Here is a 21,046-nt window from a genome sequence, read left to right on the forward strand (position 1 = left end):
CATAATCTCATTAGGTTATCTGTAGCCTGTTTCAATGTACAAATGTTCAGTCCCCATTGGTTGTTTCTTGTCCCCTTCCCCCCTTTGGCAAGGCTAAGGGGAGTTTCCCTAATTGTGGGTAAAACTGTATGTCTTGGAATTTAATAAACAGTTTAAGCTCTGCGTGTTGAACCCTCAACACCTGTGTGGATTGTCTCGTGATTGAGGGGTTAAGGGCTGGGTATGGCTTCTCCGCAGGCTGTGGGTGCGTTTGGAGGACAGGAGACACTGGTCCGGCAGATGTGCCCACCTGGGGTACTAATATCCGTTACAGCAGCCATGTAGGGGGCATGTAGGGTATGTAGGGGGCATGTATGCTGGTCACTGCATTGAAGGGGGCATGTACGCTGGTCTCTGCATTGAAAGGGGGCATGTACACTGGTCTCTGCATTGAAGGGGGCATGTACGCTGGTCACTGCATTGAAGGGGGCATGTACGCTGGTCTCTGCATTGAAGGGGGCATGTACGCTGGTCACTGCATTGAAGGGGGCATGTATGCTGGTCACTGCATTGAAGGGGGCATGTATGCTGGTCACTGCATTGAAGGGGGCATGTACGCTGGTCACTGCATTGAAAGGGGGCACGCTGGTCACTGTGCATTGAAAGGGGGCACGCTGGTCATTCTGCATTGAAAGGGGGCACACTATACCTTAATTACTGAAGGCCCCTTTCACACTTTTGCGACCTAAAAGTCACGCAATTTTTTACAGCGTTTTTTGCCGCAAAGCAATGCCTATTACATTTTTCTGTTTGCGCCCCCCACGAAAAAGAAATTTGAGCACCAGCCGCCACTGTGTGGCACTGTGCATTGATTGGGGGCACACTGTGGCACTGTGCATTGATTGGGGGCACACTGTGGCATTGTACATTGATTGGGGGCACACTGTGGCACTGTGCATTGATGGGGGGCACACTGGGGCACTGTGCATTGATGGGGGCACACTGTGGCACTGTGCATTGATGGGGGGCACACTGTGGCACTGTGCATTGATGGGGGCACACTGTGGCACTCTGCATTGATGGGGGGCACACTGTGGCACTGTGCATTGATGGGGGACACACTGTGGCACTGTGCATTGATTGGGAGCACACTGTGGCACTGTGCATTGATGGGGGCATGCTGTGGCACTCTGCATTGATGGGGGCACGCTGTGGCACTTTGCATTGATGGGAGCATGCTGTGGCACTCTGCATTGGTTGGGGGCACGCTGTGGCACTCTGCATTGAAGGGGGCACGCTGTGGCACTCTGCATTGATTGGGGGCACGCTGTGGCACTCTGCATTGATTGGGGGCACGCTGTGGCACTGTGCATTGATTGGGGGCACTCTGTGGCACTCTGCATTGATGGGGGCTTGCTGGTCACTCATTTTTCTGTTTGCGCCTCCACAAAAATTTTGAGCACCAGCCGCCACTGAAAGACAGTCTGACAAATCACTAAACTGAATGGCAGATGATCCAGTGAGCATGCCGGATCCGGATTAAGAAAAGTTAGAGTAAGGCAAACACTAGACAAATCTCGTCTATCGATCAGCGCGGCCTGGAGCGAGAAGAGGGGCCATTGATGCGTTGCTTTTTAGCGGGGTATTTCCTAGGGCTCCGCTGTTCCCTAGCTCCCTGGGGACGTTGCGATGAGGGCAGAGATGTATAGTAACGAAGTAGAACTACTTAAGTACTGTACTTAAGTACCGAAATGCGGTATCTGTACTTTCCTAGAGTAGAATTTTTTTCTCCTACTTCTACTTTTACTTCACTACATTTTTTCGATGATTTCGATACTTCTACTCAAGTATTTTTTTTTTGTGCTGCATAGTTACTCGTTACTTTTAAAAAAATGACCACTGCCAGAACAGTAGATGGCAGGTTTCATAAAGCTCAAAAAAATGTGTATAATGTCATTTGTAAATCAGCGCATACGAAAATAAAGGCTGTGTATAATAAAAGCTGCTATACCAAATCTTTCCAATAAAAAGAAAATATGAAACAAACAAATAAATGGTGCTACAGCGCTTAAAGTGCATCAAGAAACTACTAACAAACACAGGTTAATCATTTGAATAAATCATTTGAAATAATAAAAACAATATGATGTTCAAACTTTTGACTTCTTTCTTTAATAACTACATAACACAGTACTTGTACTTCTACTTTCAGTACTTGAGTAGAAATTTTTTTTTCAAAACTACTGGTACTTTTTACTTTTAGTACTTAAGTAGCAAATTTTTTGAAAAAACTACTTGCAATACTTAAGTAAAAAAAATGTTGAATACTTTAGTACTTCTACTTAAGTAACTTTTTCTGCGAGCACTTCCACTTCTACTCAAGTAATTTTTTGATCGAGCACTTGTACTTTTACTCAAGTAGAAATTTCGAGTACTTTATACAAGTCTGGATGAGGGGGTAGATGGAGGTTCCAGAATCATGTTAAATTGGTGGTGTAGAAATTGATTGGCTTCATCTGGGTGCATGAAGGACTTTTGCTCCCCAGATAAGTCTGTGAGGCGTAAAGTGGCTGGGTAGGCCAAGGTGAATTTGATGGCCTTTTGGTACAGGGCCTGGCATATTGGTTGAAAAGCTTTTCTACGCCTTTTAACTTCCTGTGAGTAATCGGCTAATACCAATATTTTGTGGCCATCAAGTTGAAGGGATTTTGAGCTGCGGAACAATTTGAGGATATTCTGCCTGTCCATATAGTTGAGATACCGCACTATGACAGGTCGGGGGTGTGTCTCTCGTTTGATTGGAGCCCCCAGACGGTGAGCTCGCTCCACAGTGCATGAGGTATTGATCCCCAGGGCCATAGGGAGGCGAGACCTGGCAATGTATAGCAGGGTGTCAGGACTCTGGAAGTCCGATGATCCGGAGGTTATTCCTCCTGGATCAGTTCTCTAGATTATCTATCTTGTCCAGGAGAAAACGTTGGGTCTGCCTGGCTTGTTCATCCATAGAGAAGGATCCCTGCAGCTCATCCTCCATGTCAGACACTCTATGCTTAAGGTCAGTGAGCCTGTGTGAATGTCCCCCCATCTCCTTTTTCAGCTGGGCTATCCCCTGGGAAATAGCCTTGTCCACAGCTTCTGTAATGGTAGGAGAGAGCAGGGCAGCCACTGCCTGGGCCAGTGAAGCTATCTGCGTGTCAGGCAAAGGTGTGGGTGACTGACCTTGAGAAGCTGCCGTGGGCGGGAGAGCGGCATCCGCCATGTCTGCTTCCGAGGAGGCCTGAGTTGGAGCCGCGGGCTTGAGTTGCGGCATGGCGGAGGTACCGCCATGATGTAGATATCGGTCCCTCCTGCCTGATCCCCAAGGTAAGGCTGAGGTTGCCACTGGGTCAGATGGCTTGCACGGACTGTGATAAGAGGTTTTCTAAGCTGGTGATCCGGGAGCCGAAGTCCTGCGCTGCCTCTTTCATGGGCGCCGGAACCGGAAGTTATATATGAACATTGTTGATAAGCTCTGCATGGTTTGAGATTATCAGGTCCAACAGAGCATCATTTCTAGTGGGGACCTCAATGAACTGCACCATAAAATTGTCTTGTAGTAGGTTTATAAATGTGTGCCCTTTAACTGTTCCAGCAGTGCCATTACTCCAGTCAATGTCTGGGTAGTTAAAATCCCCCATTATTAACACTTTCCCAGCCCTTTCTATCTGTGCCAGGAGCTGAGTCTCCACCTCCTCATTAATACTGGGAGGTCTATAGCAAACTCCAATGATAATCTTTATTTTACGCACACCCATGTATATTTCAACCCATACTGCTTCAGATTCAGCACACTCTCCATCAACTAGGTCATCGCACTTTGAGATCACTTCTCATATAGAGACAAACACCACCACCCCTCCTTTTTACCCTGTCTTTCCGAAAGAGAGCATAGCCAGGAATATTAATAGCCCAGTCATATGAAGAATGAAGCCAAGATTCAGCAATACCAATTAAATCATAGTTCTCCTCGTGCACCAGAGCTTCCAACTCACCTATTTTGCTTGGCAGACTTGGTGAACAAACACTTTAAATCATTGTCACATTTTGCACACTTATTTTGCATGTTTTTAGTTTTGGTACAAATAGTGCCATTTCCAATGGTTGTTTGTAACATGGGAACCTTCTTATCCTCTGCCATAACTCTCCCCCCATCTTTCCCCATTCCACCCCCAAATAGGGGCTGTCTGACCTGTCTGACCCGTTATAATCTAATACCCCCTCCCCCTCATTCCTAGTTTAAAAACTCCTCCAGCCTTCCCATAAACCTCTCCCCCAGCACAACAGACCCCCTTCCATTTAGGTGCAAACCATCTTTAGCATATAGGTTGCACCCCAATGAAAAATGAGCCCAGTGCTCTAAAAACCCAAACCCCTCCTTCGTAAAACCAGGTCTTTAGCCATGCATTCAGCTCTCTAATCTCCCACTGCCTTTCCTGTGTTGCGCATGGCACAGGCAATATTTCAGAGAATATCACCTTGGAGGTCCTTCCCTTCAACTTGCAGCCTTGTTCACTAAATTGGTTCTTAAGGAGCCTCCACCTTCCATATATTCTGTCATTGGTTCCAATGTGGACCAAGATAGCTGGGTCATGCCCAGCCCCTCCCAATAATTTATCAACCCGGTCCACCATATGCCGAACCCTGGCACCAGGAAGACAGCAAACCATTCAGTTAAGGCGATCCTGATGACAAATTATTCTATCAGTCCTTCTGATCGGGCCTGGAAAACCGGCTTGCAGCTTAAGGAGTACCCGAGCGCCGCGGTCTCCCCCAACACACTGCTATGGAATAACCCCACCTTGCCGCACCTTTTTTCCCTCTCTGACCCAGTAGCTTGGACCAAATACAACATAAAAAATGTCTAAAACGTGACATTGGATCTCTCCTTTCCCTCCTTTGAGCATTTCACCACTACTTTCAATGTCCCCTCCTCCCATGTGTTTCGGTATCTCCAGTTCTCCCATGCCTTCCGGTCCCAGTTCCCCTTAGGGAGTTCACAGGTGGTACAGCCGGATCTGGAGCGGGTCCTACGGTATGACTGCTCAGAACAGGCGGTCTCGGTTCTCTATGCGAATCACCTCCGGGTCTTGTCTCCGGAGGTCTCTAGCCTACGTGCTCTCTGGGCTCGGGATGTTTCGGACTTGGGCCTGGAGGACTGGATAAATATGTGGGAGCTCCCCTTTACAATACTGGTTTCCCTTAGAGGCAGGCTCATCCAATACAAGATAGCCCACAGAGCATATCTCCCCCTGTATCGCCTTCATAAAATTCACGCCTCCCACCCTCCAGCCTGATGGCGCTGTGGTCAGGAGCCGGGTGATTTCCTTCATATATTTTGGTCCTGCCCGGAACATTCCACATTTTAGTCTTCGGTACTCCTGGACTATGAGAGCTTCATGCGCCCTGCTGGGACAAACTTACAAACTATGTGGAACTTTGTCAAGGAAGCTGCCATGCTGGATTGACTCTTTGGGACTTGTTACCCAACTAACTCAGGAACAGACCGACTGTAGGTCTGGTACCTGGTTAGTCTACCTTTGGGGGGAAGCTATGTGACAGTACTCATTGTCACTGGCAATGAAAGACAGACAATATGCTAATATCATCAGCTCAACTACCTGTCTTCCAGACATCGTTGAATATGCTGATGTACTCACCTGTTATCTACAATAGGTTCTGTTTTTACACCTACTGTTTGTGTATATTGCAGGAGCTCGAAGACGGTCGTCTGCTTCTTAATTGGCTCAGGTTGATTGAATCACTGTCATCTGCATAGGATAATGTAGTCAGGCAACCCCTGACCTGCGTGTAGTAATTTGATCAGGAGGGGGATGTGCTCATGTGTGTGTAAATTGAGTGTGAAACTGTTCAGTAAAGTAGAAGGTTCCTTAACTTGTATAAGCTAAGTTGTTGTCTAGCTTTGTATGAGGCGGCTAGGATTTGATATCTATTTTCATGACTGCAAGAATGCCATGTACTGACGGAAGACCACAAGTACAGTGTGGGTAGGAGGTTCCGTTACAAGAGCTAATTCCATCTTTGGTGAAATTCCTAAGACCTTTCTTTTAGGCCATAGTCATAACATTGCCATAAGTATTGAGAGTCCTTGTTTGAGACTCTGTTTAATTGTGTTATCAATGATCCTTGATATTTTCTATTAACCATTTACATTCATATTGATGTCATTCTGTTGAATGTCATTGAGTTTGGTGGGGTTTAATCTGATATTGGTATATTCTTAAATATTAAAGTTATACCTGTTCACCTTTGAGTTGTACCTGTTCATCTCTTCAGTAAAATAAAAAAACATTATTTCAATTGTGTCAGTGTGTTTTTGGAGAATATACTTGCCATGTCAGAACCTAGAACGTCAGGTGGGTTGGATTGTTCACAGGGTTCTAAGTGCTGAGGAACACCCTTTAACCACCAGCCCTCAAGGGGGCAGTGCTACACGTAGATATTAAGCGCCATTCAGTATCTATCGGTCAGTTCAGTATAGACCATACATTGATCTCTCTCTCTCTCTATATATACACTATATATATATATATATATATATATATATATAAATATATATATATATATATATATATATGTGACGAGACCAATCTCGCCACTGGGCATTGGAGAAGCCTGGTTGCTCGCCTCCTGCAATGTGACTATGGACCCTCTCATCAGCCCATGCTAAATGTAAACCCCATGGCGATTTGACTGTGTTTGTGGCATCTGAGGGCTGTTTGGATATGTTGAGCGCTCAGATCCAGGCTATCTGGGGATGGGTTGAATGTGGTGGTTCTGTTCAGTAGACTGGGAGTTATGCATTTTTGTGTCTTTTTGTGTTTTTTTAACCATGTGGCTAGTCTTGCCTCTATCCTGGAAGCTAAACCTTATTCCTGTAAACTGTAAGGCACAGGAAGTGCACTCCTAATATGGTCATTCCAGGAAGTCCAATGAGGAGACGGACTGTCTGAGGTGGCTCTCCATTCACCTATTGTCGGGTGTGCTAATGAACTTGCCTGCTGTCTGCTAAGAGATGTAGTGACACTCAGAGTAATGTGTATTGAGGGCTCGTTCAGGAACCATTGTTCTGTGTCTGACTATTGTGTACATTATATAATATGACAGCTTAAATGCCCAACGAAAACCAAATAAAGGTATAAGCTATCCCAAGCGCTTCAAATGAGGACCACTCACCAATAAATAAATTGGCTATGCAGCTACTTAACTAAAACATATGGAGAAAGATATATAATAGATAGATACTCAGCAATATCCCTATATATATATAGTAGCGCAAACTTGTCAAGAAGCAAGTGCCAAAAAAATACTGTGCCCACTGCACAAAAGTCCGAAATGCAATAGATGTCACATAGGCAGCAGGAAAAAGTTCAGAAATGACTCAAACAGTCCATAATCCTTCACTCTATCTCCTGGGATGATAATGTACGAAGACGTGTTTCTCAAAAGGATCACCACCACCACCGTGCTCCAAGGGGGGGAGGAGAATTGCCCACTCACCAGATGCTGTGGCCCAACCCACTTTCGTGTTTGAGCATTCAGGCTTATAATGATGGTCACTGGTCCAGAGTATCCACAACAGGAATCGCACCAGCGCAGTCAAAAAAAGCTCAGCAGCATATGGGGAGGAGAGAACATAATCCCAATAGCGTGATACCGTTTGAAAGGGTTTTATTAAATAAAATAAAACATAAGGTAACACACTCACATGTCTTGTATGTCATCCAACGCAAAAAAACAGTCACAAATAGGGGAGGGATGCCCTTCGGGAGATGATGTCCAGGCTCCACGCCGTGGACGCCGCGCCTTCTGGGTAATCCGAACTCCTCTTACACAGCCTGGTTACATCGCCTGGTCACGCCCCGACGCGTTTCGTGATTTCCACTTCTTCCCCGGGAGCGTGACCACGGCGGCTTGGCGGTAACCTTAAATACCCATGCCCATCAACCCACAGGGCGGGGCCAGGGTTGACATCATCGGTCATTGGTGGTTGCTCAGGTGTGTCGACCAATCACAGACTAGATTTACAGGATCACTTCCTCTCAATTCACTAATCTCTATGGTACATTACCCTATAACCCGGAAGTAGGGTGGTGCCGAGGTTCACACCATCGGTTATTGGTGGATGCCTGTAGAATACTGGCCAATAGCAGGCTAAGACAGCACAGTAACCCTCCATCTCGCCACTATTCACTACAATGGGCCGTCCTACGACCCGGAAGTATAGCACACAGGAAGTTAATTGCACCCTTATGCTGAAAGCAAAAAGACACCAACCACTCAACTACCAATAGACCGATAGTATCCATACAAAATCGCTAGTGTATATACATACTTAAAACGCTGTAAATTACATCACTTTCCATTGGTAGTGACGATCGTGTTCTGACCAATCATAGTGATTCAGCTTTACGCCCAATCAGCTAAAACTTCCTCCTTAATTAACATATGACCCGGAACAATAATAGCACGGATTCCCGGCCGGATGTAAGGTCTCCATGACCCGGAAGAATAATAACATAGAGTCCCGGCCGGATGTATGGGCTCCACCCACCAGGAAGACCAAGAAGTTATTTATGTGTACTCAGTACACTATGCACAACAGAAGCTCCAGCATTCCAGGTGGCTCAGCAAGTAGAGTCACTGGCAAACACACTGGAGGTCACAGGTTCAAGTCCGGGTACTTCCGGGTCGTAGGACGGCCCATTGTAGTGAATAGTGGCGAGATGGAGGGTTACTGTGCTGTCTTAGCCTGCTATTGGCCAGTATTCTACAGGCATCCACCAATAACCGATGGTGTGAACCTCGGCACCACCCTACTTCCGGGTTATAGGGTAATGTACCATAGAGATTAGTGAATTGAGAGGAAGTGATCCTGTAAATCTAGTCTGTGATTGGTCGACACACCTGAGCAACCACCAATGACCGATGATGTCAACCCTGGCCCCGCCCTGTGGGTTGATGGGCATGGGTATTTAAGGTTACCGCCAAGCCGCCGTGGTCACGCTCCCGGGGAAGAAGTGGAAATCACGAAACGCGTCGGGGCGTGACCAGGCGATGTAACCAGGCTGTGTAAGAGGAGTTCGGATTACCCAGAAGGCGCGGCGTCCACGGCGTGGAGCCTGGACATCATCTCCCGAAGGGCATCCCTCCCCTATTTGTGACTGTTTTTTTGCGTTGGATGACATACAAGACATGTGAGTGTGTTACCTTATGTTTTATTTTATTTAATAAAACCCTTTCAAACGGTATCACGCTATTGGGATTATGTTCTCTCCTCCCCATATGCTGCTGAGCTTTTTTTGACTGCGCTGGTGCGATTCCTGTTGTGGATACTCTGGACCAGTGACCATCATTATAAGCCTGAATGCTCAAACACGAAAGTGGGTTGGGCCACAGCATCTGGTGAGTGGGCAATTCTCCTCCCCCCCTTGGAGCACGGTGGTGGTGGTGATCCTTTTGAGAAACACGTCTTCGTACATTATCATCCCAGGAGATAGAGTGAAGGATTATGGACTGTTTGAGTCATTTCTGAACTTTTTCCTGCTGCCTATGTGACATCTATTGCATTTCGGACTTTTGTGCAGTGGGCACAGTATTTTTTTGGCACTTGCTTCTTGACAAGTTTGCGCTACTATATATATATAGGGATATTGCTGAGTATCTATCTATTATATATCTTTCTCCATATTGTGTACATTGATTGCCCCCTGGGGCTTCTGTCTCCTTGCACATGGCAGTCCTTCGGGTCAAGCTATCTGACCAATCACTGCTGACTCATTTTCAAGCCCTCATTTGCATGGCTGGAGAGGACCTTATTGGGAACTGCAGGTACTTTACAATTGACCAATAGGAAAGCGGTTGTTGGGGGCAGGATGTTCCAAATTCTGTATAAAAGTGTGCTGTGTTCTTCCAATAAATGTTGTTCCTGTTTTACCCCCAACTCGGAGCTTTGTCTCGTTATTGGGGGGGATTTATTGTATGCTGTTCCAATTTGACTGCTAGGAGTGTAAACCCTTCATATGGTTTTTCCTATTCAGCTGTATGCAGCATTCATAAGGTTCCAGCTACACTGTTTGCATCATTCCTTGGTTTCCAGTTCGGGAGTTTGGTGTCCTGCAAGTAGCTGTGCCTGTAGCTCTGGACGGGGAAGATCTCCTAAATGGTTTTAACCCTTTTGTGTCCGGGGTGTCGTTACAATATGTATATTTATATATATATATATATATTGGGCACATGAGTAGATATTAGGCCATTCATCGGTCAGCTCATTACATATCAGCAGTGCAGTATATATCAGCAGTGCAGTATATATATATAGTAGATATTTATCAACCAGTAATAAATGCCCCCACCCCCCCCCCCAAGATCCACATCATGTCTGAAAGGCCGACAAGGAGAGGTCGACGCTCACAGGCCACGAAAAGAGGGCAAACAGCCTCTGTGTCCACAGTGAAAAGTGGTGGTCACAGACATGGTGCATCCTCTGCAGGCGGGGCACGCCCGTCCATTTTTTCTGGTGCTGGCCATGTTATTCAGGCACAACATGCAGAAGAGTTGGTGGAGTGGATAACTAAGCCATCCTCATCCTCCTCATCCCCTGTAACCCAGGCTCATACTAGTTTGCCTTCCACTGCAGCTGCCAAAAGTGGCCCGTTCCACAGGTTCCTTCTCCACAGCTACTCCTTCTGTTGCCCCACCATCATGCACGGAGGAGTCACCTGAACTATTAGATCATAGTGTCAGTGACATGCTGCTGGAGGATGCGCAGCAATTTGAATGCTGTGATGTTGGTTCCCAGGTTGATGAAGGGAATAACGTGAGCCTAGAGAGAGGGGGGTGGCAATGACGGACATGAACTAGTAGTCATGTTGCCACAGCTCCAGCATACTGCCAAGTTTGCTTCAGTGATGAGGGGGGAGGGGATGATGAGGTCACTGACTGTACTTGGGTGCCTGAGAGAATAGAGGAGGAAAGTGAGGGGGAGGAGGAGGAGAAGGAGGCACAACTCCAATGAGGCAGGATGTGCTCCAGGGGCCACCATCGGAGGAGCCAACCAATTGCATCCCACCACAGAGCTCCACAGGTGCAGGGTGCTGCAAACTCCCCGCGGACTTCCAAAAGTTCATTACTATGGGCTTTTTTCAACACATGTGCAGTAGACCGCAGCGTTGTTGTTTGCAATATCTGTCTGAAGTGGATAAAGCATAGCCAGAACACTAGCCGCTTGGGCACCACATGGTTGACAAGACATATGATGACCTGCCATGCAGTCCATTGGCAAAAGCACCTGAAAGAGCAATAAGATAAAAACAAGCATACTTCACCTTGCTCCTCATCTGGTATCCCTAACAACTATACTATAACTACACCTCATGTCTTCTCAAAAACCCACATTTAGAGGGATGATGGTATAGCAACGAATGCCACAGATTAGGGATGCACCGAAATGAAATTCTTGGCCGAAGCCGGATAATAATAAAATGTTTGGCCGAAGGCCGAAGGCCAAATACCGAACGCGGTGTTTCGCATTTTTTCCATTTATTTTGCCAATTTTTTGTCCTCTCTCTTGTCCTCTCATGTCTCTCTCTCTCTCTCTTGTCCTCTCATGTCTCTCTCTCTCTTGTCCTCTCATGTCTCTCTCTCTCCCTAAATGTTACTGTAGGGAATGGGATTCAGTGCACACTGCAGCCTTGTACCATAGGGTTAATGTTAGTGACACTGTAGGGATTGGGAAGGATGCTGGGAATGGAAATCAGGAAGCATGCAGGCAGCCTTGTAAATTTTAATTGCAGATACAGGGCACTGGGCAGGTCAGGGTTAATATGGTAACATCAATTACTCAGTGACAGTCAGTCAGTGTCAGTGTGGACTCGATCAGATTATACAGTCTCTCATAGTGGTGGTAGTAGGAGGCTGGAGGTGCACTAGTAGTAGCCTGGAAAGGAGCACAGCCGCATACATACGTTACTCACTCGTGCACTGCAGCCCGCCCCACACATTCAGTGAGTCTTATTCTCCTCCCTAGTTTTTTCAATGGCACATTCAGGAAGCCAATCACGCCGTGAGTAGCGGCACAGCGGAACCAATCAGGTGTGCAGGCACGCGTGATTGGTTCGCTGTGCAGCTAATCACGGCGTGATTGGCTTCCTGAATGTGCCATTGAAAAAACTAGGGAGGAGAGTAAGACTCACTGAATGTGTGGGGCGGGCTGCAGTGCACGAGTGAGTAATGTAATGTATGCTCACCGCTGAAGTGTACCGGCTTCACGGAAGTCTGAGAGTCCTCCTGTCCTCCTCCGAGTCCCTTCCCCCTGTAAATATCGTGACCTCGGCGATATGAATATCGCCTACGGCCACAGAACAATAGTCGATATCATATCGACTATCGTTCAGCCCTATTATTCGGCACAAAATTATTCGGCCTTTTGACTTATTCGGCCGAACACCGAAAGTGCTATTCTTTCTATTTTCGGCCGAATAATGTTCGGCCGCCGAACATTCGGTGCATCCCTACCACAGATACTTGCACCCAATCTGCTAGCAGTACACCACTGCTTGATTTGACCAGCAGGCAAATTTCACAACCCCAGTTTCTGAACTGTAGAAAAAAATACTGTCCCAGCCATCCACATGCTCAGTGTTTTAATGCTAGCTTGGCCAATTTGCTAGCACTACATTTGCTGCCTTTTCATTTGCTCCCTTTCGTGAATTTGTGTAATGTGCTGTACCACAGTGGCAGGTTCCAAAAAGACATTTCTTTTTGTGTAAGGCTATTCTGGCTCTCTACCATCATGTGGAAGGTAGTGTTTTGGCCTCCTTGGACAGAGCAGTCAGCAGGAAGGTTCACATTACTGCTGACTCTTGGTCCAGCAGGCATGGACAGGGACGTTACATTTCCTTCACGGCGCTCTGGGTAACTCTGCTGGCAGCTGGGAAAGAAAGCAGGGCTGGGTTCAGTGCTGCAGCTTGTTTTGCCACCACACCTCCAAAAAGCTGGTGCTGTTTCTGCCACATCTGGCTATTTCACCTCCTCCTCCTCTTCTTCTTCCTCTATGTCCTCTTCTGCTGAATTGTCCTCTGAAGCAGCAGTGCTCCCTAAGCATTCAAGGGGCTGTGCAAGCAGTCAGGCTAAAAGATGCCATGCAGTGCTTCAGTTGGTCTATCTAGGGGATAAGAGTCACACTGGGGCAGAGATTCTGTCATCTCTGCAGGGGCAGGCTCAGAGATGGTTGACGCCACAACAGCTTGAGCCAGAAATGGTTGTATTCGACAATGGCACCAACCTTCTCTCTGCCCTCTGACAGGGACACTTGACACATGTTTCATGCTTGGCACATGTCCAGAATTTAGTGGTGCAGCATTTCTTGAACAGATACCCAGGCTTACAAGATCTCCTGAGGCAGGCCAGAAAAGTCTGTGGCCATTTTCGGCGTTCATACAATGCCAGTGCTCGGCTATCTGACATTTAACAGGAATTCAACCTGCCCACCAAACCGCCTCATTTGTGACATGCCCACCAGGTAGAACTCAACATTGGCACATGCAGCAGAGGACTATCAATGGCTCAGGGGAGCTTGGCTTTCTTTCACCACGCCAGTGGCTTTTGATAAAGGATGCATGCATCGTCCTGTCACCATTTGAGGAGGCCACAAGGATGGTGAGCTGGGACGATACATTCATCAGTCATAGACAATGTGGGCTATGTGGGACTTTAAGTGAGACACCAGCAGGTATGCCCAGCGTCTCCATCCCTGTATCAGAAAAAATTAATTGAAAAGGATTAAAAGAGGTGCATGGAAGCCAGCCAGCCCCCAGTCTGATGTACTCACCCTCCAGTCTGCCACCAACCAAGTAGACCTGTCTCATGATATAAATAAAGAACAGGCGTTTAGTTGACACGCATTTGCAAATGCATGTGTAAGCTGCAGAGCCACAACACAGCAGCCTGTTTTATCTGCAGTCCTAACCCTGGGGGCTGGCTGGCTTCCATGCACCTCTTTTGATCCTTTTCAATTCGTTTTTTCCGATACATGCATCAGTAACACTATCCCTCTAGTCTACCTGCTGGAGCATACGCTTCATGGAATCATGGACAGGGCACTTGAGGCAGGACAGCAGGAGGAATAGGAGGACTTCCTTTCCTCACAAGGCACCCTTTATGCAGATATCATTCCTGCAGGGACACAAAACACACAGGAGGAAGCGGAGGAGGAGGATTATGGCAGCATGGATGTAGAGGATAGCATACAGCAGTCTTCAAGGGATGGTTTTGATTCCCCAGAAACCCCAGGAGTTGTACGTGGTTGGGGAGAGGTTGCTCCTGACAATGTCACCCATAGTGACCCAGAGGACTCAGAAGCTCATGCCTCCTCAAACTTACGTTGCATGGGCTCCCTGATTCTGCAAAGCCTGCAAAAGGACCAGAGGATTCGTGCTATCAAGGAGAGGGGAAATTACTGGTTGGCAATCCTTCTTGATCCACGTTACTAGAGTAAAGTTGCAGAGTTCATCCTGCCTTTGCAGAGGGAGCAGAGGATGAAACATCTTGAGGACACCTTGAAGAAAAATTTGTGTAACACCTTTCCATACACTGAGAGGTTAACATTCTCTGGGCATGTTTCTGAGGCATTGTTCAGCCAAAGGAGGAGCGGTGGAGAAGGTGGCCGGGTTACCAATGCCTTTAAACAGTTCTTTAGTCCTCAGCACCTAGGGCTGTTAGGTTTAAGAAACCATTGGCAGAGTCTCCATCATATGGTGCATGATTATCTAGGGGCAAGAGCAGACTTGGAGACCTTTTCAACTGAGCATCCACTGGGTCCTGAGGATGGACCACTGGCCAGAACTTGCTCAAAATGCAATGGAGCTATTGGCCTGCCCTGTTTCCAGCGTGCTTTCTGAACAGACATTCAGTGCTGCTGGAGGTTTTGTGACGGACAAAAGAGTGCGTCTGTCCGCAGACTTTGTTGACCAGCTGACTTTTATCAAAATGAATCAGTCCTGGATCAACAGCAGCTATCAAGCCCCTGATGCTGATGTAACTGATTGAATTTGCTAGGGGTCTGCCATCCCTTGAAGACTGCATATGCTGCCTATCCTATTCCTCAATCTTGATTCTGCTAGCTTCCAACAATGTTTTTGGTGTTAGGTCACCACCAACACCCAAGGCCTAATTTTTCTGCACTTGTATGACAGGTGCATAAAAGTTAAATATCCTATGTAATTTTTAACAGCAGGCCCTGTCCCTGTGCCCTGCGCCCAGCAAGAGTAACCACGAGGGGTTATGGTGTTCAGGCACCACCAACACCAAAGACCCAATTTTTCTGCACCTGTATGACAAGTACATGCGATTTCAAATTTATTTGGAATTTTTACCAGCAGGTCCCGTTCCTGCACCCAGCAAGAGTAACTGCGAGGGGTCACGGTGTTCAGGCAGCACCAAAAACCAAGGCCCAGTTTTTCTGCACCTGTATGACAAGTTCATGCGATTTCAATTTTATATCTAATTTCCAACGGCAGGGCCTGTCCCTAGCCCAGCAAGAGTAACTGCGAGGGGTTGCGGTGTTCAGGCACCACCAACACCAAAGGCCCAATTTTTCTGCACCTGTATGACAAGTTCATACGATTTCAAATTTGTATGGAATTTTTAGCAGTAGGGCCCGTTCCTGCGCTCAGCAAGAGTATTTGCGAGGGTTTGCGGTGTTCAGGCACCAACAACAACCAAGGCCCAATTTTTATGCACCTGTATGACAAGTACATGTGATTTGAAATTTGTATATATATTTGTATATGACATTTTTTCCCCTGTTACCTATGGAGGAAAGTTGAAAATTAAGCCTAATACCTATAAAGTTTTGCAAATGTGAAGATGCTAAGGTTTCTTAGTGAGGAAATTTGTTTGAGAATGGTCTTAAAGTGACTACCTTTTTCTATATTTACTTAATTCATTACTGTTTTATTTTGCTTGCGATAGTGATGTTGCAAAGTTAGGAAACAAAGTTCTGAGTCAGAGTATGTGTTTAAGAAGAGTATTCTGTTTTGGGACCCCTGGTTCCACTCCTGCTGCAATATTGAGTTTAAGAAAAATGTTCAGTTGACTATCTATTGAACCTATACATGTCTAGTAATGGAAACTGTTGTTAGGAAACATTTTATCTCTGCATGCTTAATGGACTTATATTTGAATCCCCCCCCCCCCCATTAACACCCCTATCCGGATGCTCTACTTGAAGGAATGACTACATCTTGTACATGGAAATGTTGATGTTCTAAAGCCAAAACAACAGGAGGTCCTAGGATGTATAAAAGCTTTGCCAAGCCATCATCCTGGTATGACATCTCCACTCTTCATTGCTAAAGGTTAAAGTAGGATTCCTACTGGAAAGCTACCTGGGAAAGCCTAGAGGAAGAGCCATGATACCAACCCAAGGCCTGAGAGTTCCAGTGAACACCACGAGAGAAATCTGAGATACCAGCCCAAATACCTAGCCCGGAGGATGCTTTGTTGCTCTGCCAGTCTGTACATGAATGTCAAGTTCTGTCCTTACCCTTGCTGAAAGGTAGGCTTTGATGGGGTGGAGAACCTTCTAATTGCATGAGTGGGTACAGAATCAAAGTTTGGAGGTGTTGTAGAAGTTTAGGAAATGAACTTAAAGCGGAGTTTCGGCCTATTTTGCAACTTTAGTGATTTCTGGGCATTTTCAATTTTTTTCGGGGGTCCCTTTCCCTTATTTTTAGGGCATTTTTGATTGTACTTCCTCCTTCTCCCCCCTCTGTGGCCACGGCCACCGACATCACTTCCGCCTTTGCATTACATCCTGGAAGCTGTTTGTCATCACTCCCAAAAGGCTGAAATCAGGAAGAACTCCCAGAACACTCCCTGGAAGCAGGAAGAAGGACACAGCAGATTACACTGCGGCTTCAGATGCCCACATCCAAGATGGCCGCGCTCAGACAGCGTTTTTAAAAATAAGATTTTGACTAAAATCCAATACTGTACACCTTGTAAGTATGAGAATAGCGGTTCTGTAAAGGGCGATGGATTAGTATTATAGGGGTATTTTTAGTTAAGAAGGTATTTGAGGCCAGAACTCCGCTTTAAGGAGTGAAATAATGTGGACTTTTTAATTTGGAAATTTATGAATATTCGCAAGCCATACAAAAGAGGTTCTTTTTTTTGTGTTTTTTTCTATTTTTGCTGAGGACTGTTTTTATTCATCTAAAGACTGTCATGCCCCATTCCCTTGTTATCTTTCATGGACACTTTGCTAGACAAGTAAGATCTTGTCATCTATTAATATTGGTAAATGTTGCAACCAAATTTGTTATGCGTTTGATTTCAAAAATGACATCTAGGAAGGTGAAGCAGGTTGAGGAAGATATGAAGAATGAGTTAGATTTGTATGTGTTCCTTGATAGGATATTGATCTCTCTGAATGTGGATTTTCTGCAGAATTTAATAATTTACAGGTATTTGCAATGCTTTTGAAATTAAGGCTGGAGAACTACTTTGAGGCTTAAAGATTTTGTATTCAGGAAATGAAGAAGTCGCGGGCTTAGTTAACCACAAGTATTTGTAATATCATTAGGAACAGAAAACAATCAGTTTAGTAAGTACATTTGTAGGTGAGGTTTCAGGTAATGTGTTCACATATGTGGGGGATAAACAAGCACATCCCAATTAGTTGAATGTGTCCATATTTAGGAATATATCATAGATAGGTGACACCCCCATGTCATATGATATCCTGAAATGCATATCCTGCATTGTAACTCTTTAAAACCTACCGCCAGCTTTAAGCCGGTCATACACAGAACTGAAAGTCCAAAGAGATGGGCAAGTAGAATATTGTTGGCTGAACAGTGGCTGCATCCAACCAGATGTTCGGGTATTCTGACAGCTGCGGGTTTCAGTACAGTCACCAGAATTGTTTTGTGTGGATGGGGGAATGTATGGCCAGCTTGTTACAGATCTCCACTGTGAACCAACTGACTCTCTCATTTGCTGGGGGGAAACTTTCACAGAAATGTCTTATTCTCCGGGAGGGAGAGGAAACACAGATTGAAAGACTCACCAATGCAGAGAAGGGTCCAAACCTCAAGAAGTATATAATGTAGCAAATTGCAGATGGCACCTATGGCACAGCGCTTCGTGAATGTGTCATTTTATGTCATGTACATGGCACAGTACTATATATAGGTGGCATTGTATATTATGTACATGGCACAGTACTATATATAGGTGGCATTGTATATCATGTACATGGCACAGTACTATATATAGGTGGCATTGTATATTATGTACATGGCACGTACTTTATGTAGGTGGCATTGTATATCATGTACATGGCACGGTACTATATATAGATGGCATTGTATATCATGTACATGGCATGGTACTTTATGTAGGTGGCATTGTATATCATGTACATGGCATGGCATGGTACTATATATAGGTGGCATTGTATATCATGTACATGGCACGGTACTTTATGTAGGTGGCATTGTATATCATGTACATGGCATGGTACTATATATAGGTGGCATTGTATATCATGTACATGGCATGGTACTATATGTAGGTGGCATTGTATATCATGTACATGGCATGGTACTATATATAGGTGGCATTGTATATCATGTACATGGCATAGTACTATATATAGGTGGCATTGTATATCATGTACATGGCATGGTACTATATATAGGTGGCATTGTATATCATGTACATGGCACGGTACTATATGTAGGTGGCATTGTATATTATGTACATGGCATGGTACTATATGTAGGTGGCATTGTATATCATGTACATGGCATGGTAATATATATAGGTGGCATTGTATATCATGTACATGGCATGGTACTATATATAGGTGGCATTGTATATCATGTACATGGCACGGTACTTTATGTAGGTGGCATTGTATATCATGTACATGGCACGGTACTATATATAGGTGGCATTGTATATCATGTACATGGCATGGTACTATATATAGGTGGCATTGTATATCATGTACATGGCACGGTACTTTATGTAGGTGGCATTGTATATCATGTACATGGCATGGTACTATATATAGTGTGACAGGAAGTCAGGTAAATCTGGGAATGTAGTCACTGAGAGGAGACGCATTCCCACCTGCTTTGAAAAGTTCACTAATTATTATAGGGTGTCGGCTGCCAAAGGCAGCAGGAAGGTGTAAAGAAGTTGAAAGGCCTTCAGCTGTTCAGAATGAGGAGATCAAGGCCTCTATAATTTGTCCAGAGAAAATCTATTGAGTGCTGCCTCCTGTCGCCGTGTGGGCTGGGAGAGGAAGGCAGACATACGTGTACCTCCCGACGCCGTGTGGGCATGGGAGAAGGACTGCTGCCTCCTGTCGCCGTGTGGGCTGGGAGAGGGGGACAGTCGGATGTGTGCCTCCCGACAAGCTGGTGAGCATGGGAGAAGACCCCCTACAGCGATGTGAAGCTAAGGAGGGTAACCACGAGTGAAGACGTCTCAAAGGTGAGAAGACAAAGTGTTCCATGTGAAGAGTGTGAAGAGTAAAGGGACCTGTTAAATGAACTATGTTCAATGTGAAGAATCTGAAGAGTAAAGGATCCTGTTATAAATGAACATGTGCTGTGTGAAAGAAAACAAAGGGACATGTTCAATGGACAATGTTTGTGCTGTGTGAAAAGCAAACAAATGGACATTTGAGTGTCTGCTGTAGGATCAGCAGTGTCGGCCCAACAGTAGGTTGGAAAGACTTCTTAGGTAGGTTCCAGCGTGAGAAGGTAGCCGCCCACAGAGGCAAGGATTTATTTTGTCTTTTATTTTATTTTGGCTGTTTTGACGCTTGCAATTATGTGAAGTAAATTGCATGAATAAATCAGTCTTGTTTTCAACCTCTGCTCGGCTATCTCTCTGTGAAAACGCACCCCCAAAGGGGTCATCCACGCCTACCACCGAGCTAATCCCTCACAATAGGTAGCAATGTATATCATGTACATGGCATGGTACTATATATAGGTGGCATTGTATATCATGTACATGGCATGGTACTATATATAGGTGGCATTGTATATCATGTACATGGCACGGTACTTTATGTAGGTGGCATTGTATATCATGTACATGGCATGGTACTATATATAGGTGGCAATGTATATCATGTACATGGCATGGTACTATATATAGGTGGCATTGTATATCATGTACATGGCATGGTACTATATATAGGTGGCATTGTATATCATGTACATGGCACGGTACTATATATAGGTGGCATTGTATATCATGTACATGGCACGGTACTATATATAGGTGGCATTGTATATCATGTACATGGCACGGTACTATATATAGGTGGCATTGTATATCATGTACATGGCATGGTACTATATATAGGTGGCATTGTATATCATGTACATGGCACGGTACTATATATAGGTGGCATTGTATATCATGTACATGGCATGGTACTATGTGTAGGTGGCATTGTATATCATGTACATGGCATGGTACTATATATAGGTGGCATTGTATATCATGTACATGGCACGGTACTATATATAGGTGGCATTGTATATCATGTACATGGCATGGTACTATGTGTAGGTGGCATTGTATATCATGTACATGGCATGGTACTATATGTAGGTGGCATTGTATATCATGTACATGGCATAGTACTATATATAGGTGGCATTGTATATCATGTACATGGCATGGTACTATATATAGGTGGCATTGTATATCATGTACATGGCATGGTACTATATATAGGTGGCATTGTATATCATGTACATGGCATGGTACTTTATGTAGGTGGCATTGTATATCATGTACATTGCACGGTACTATATATAGGTGGCATTGTATATCATGTACATGGCACGGTACTTTTTGTAGGTGGCATTGTATATCATGTACATTGCACGGTACTATATATAGGTGGCATTGTATATCATGTACATGGCATGGTACTATATGTAGGTGGCATTGTATATCATGTACATGGCAT

Source organism: Pelophylax lessonae (genome assembly GCF_965119305.1).
Source record: "Pelophylax lessonae genome assembly, chromosome: 10".
In the NCBI taxonomy this organism is placed as follows: domain Eukaryota; kingdom Metazoa; phylum Chordata; class Amphibia; order Anura; family Ranidae; genus Pelophylax; species Pelophylax lessonae.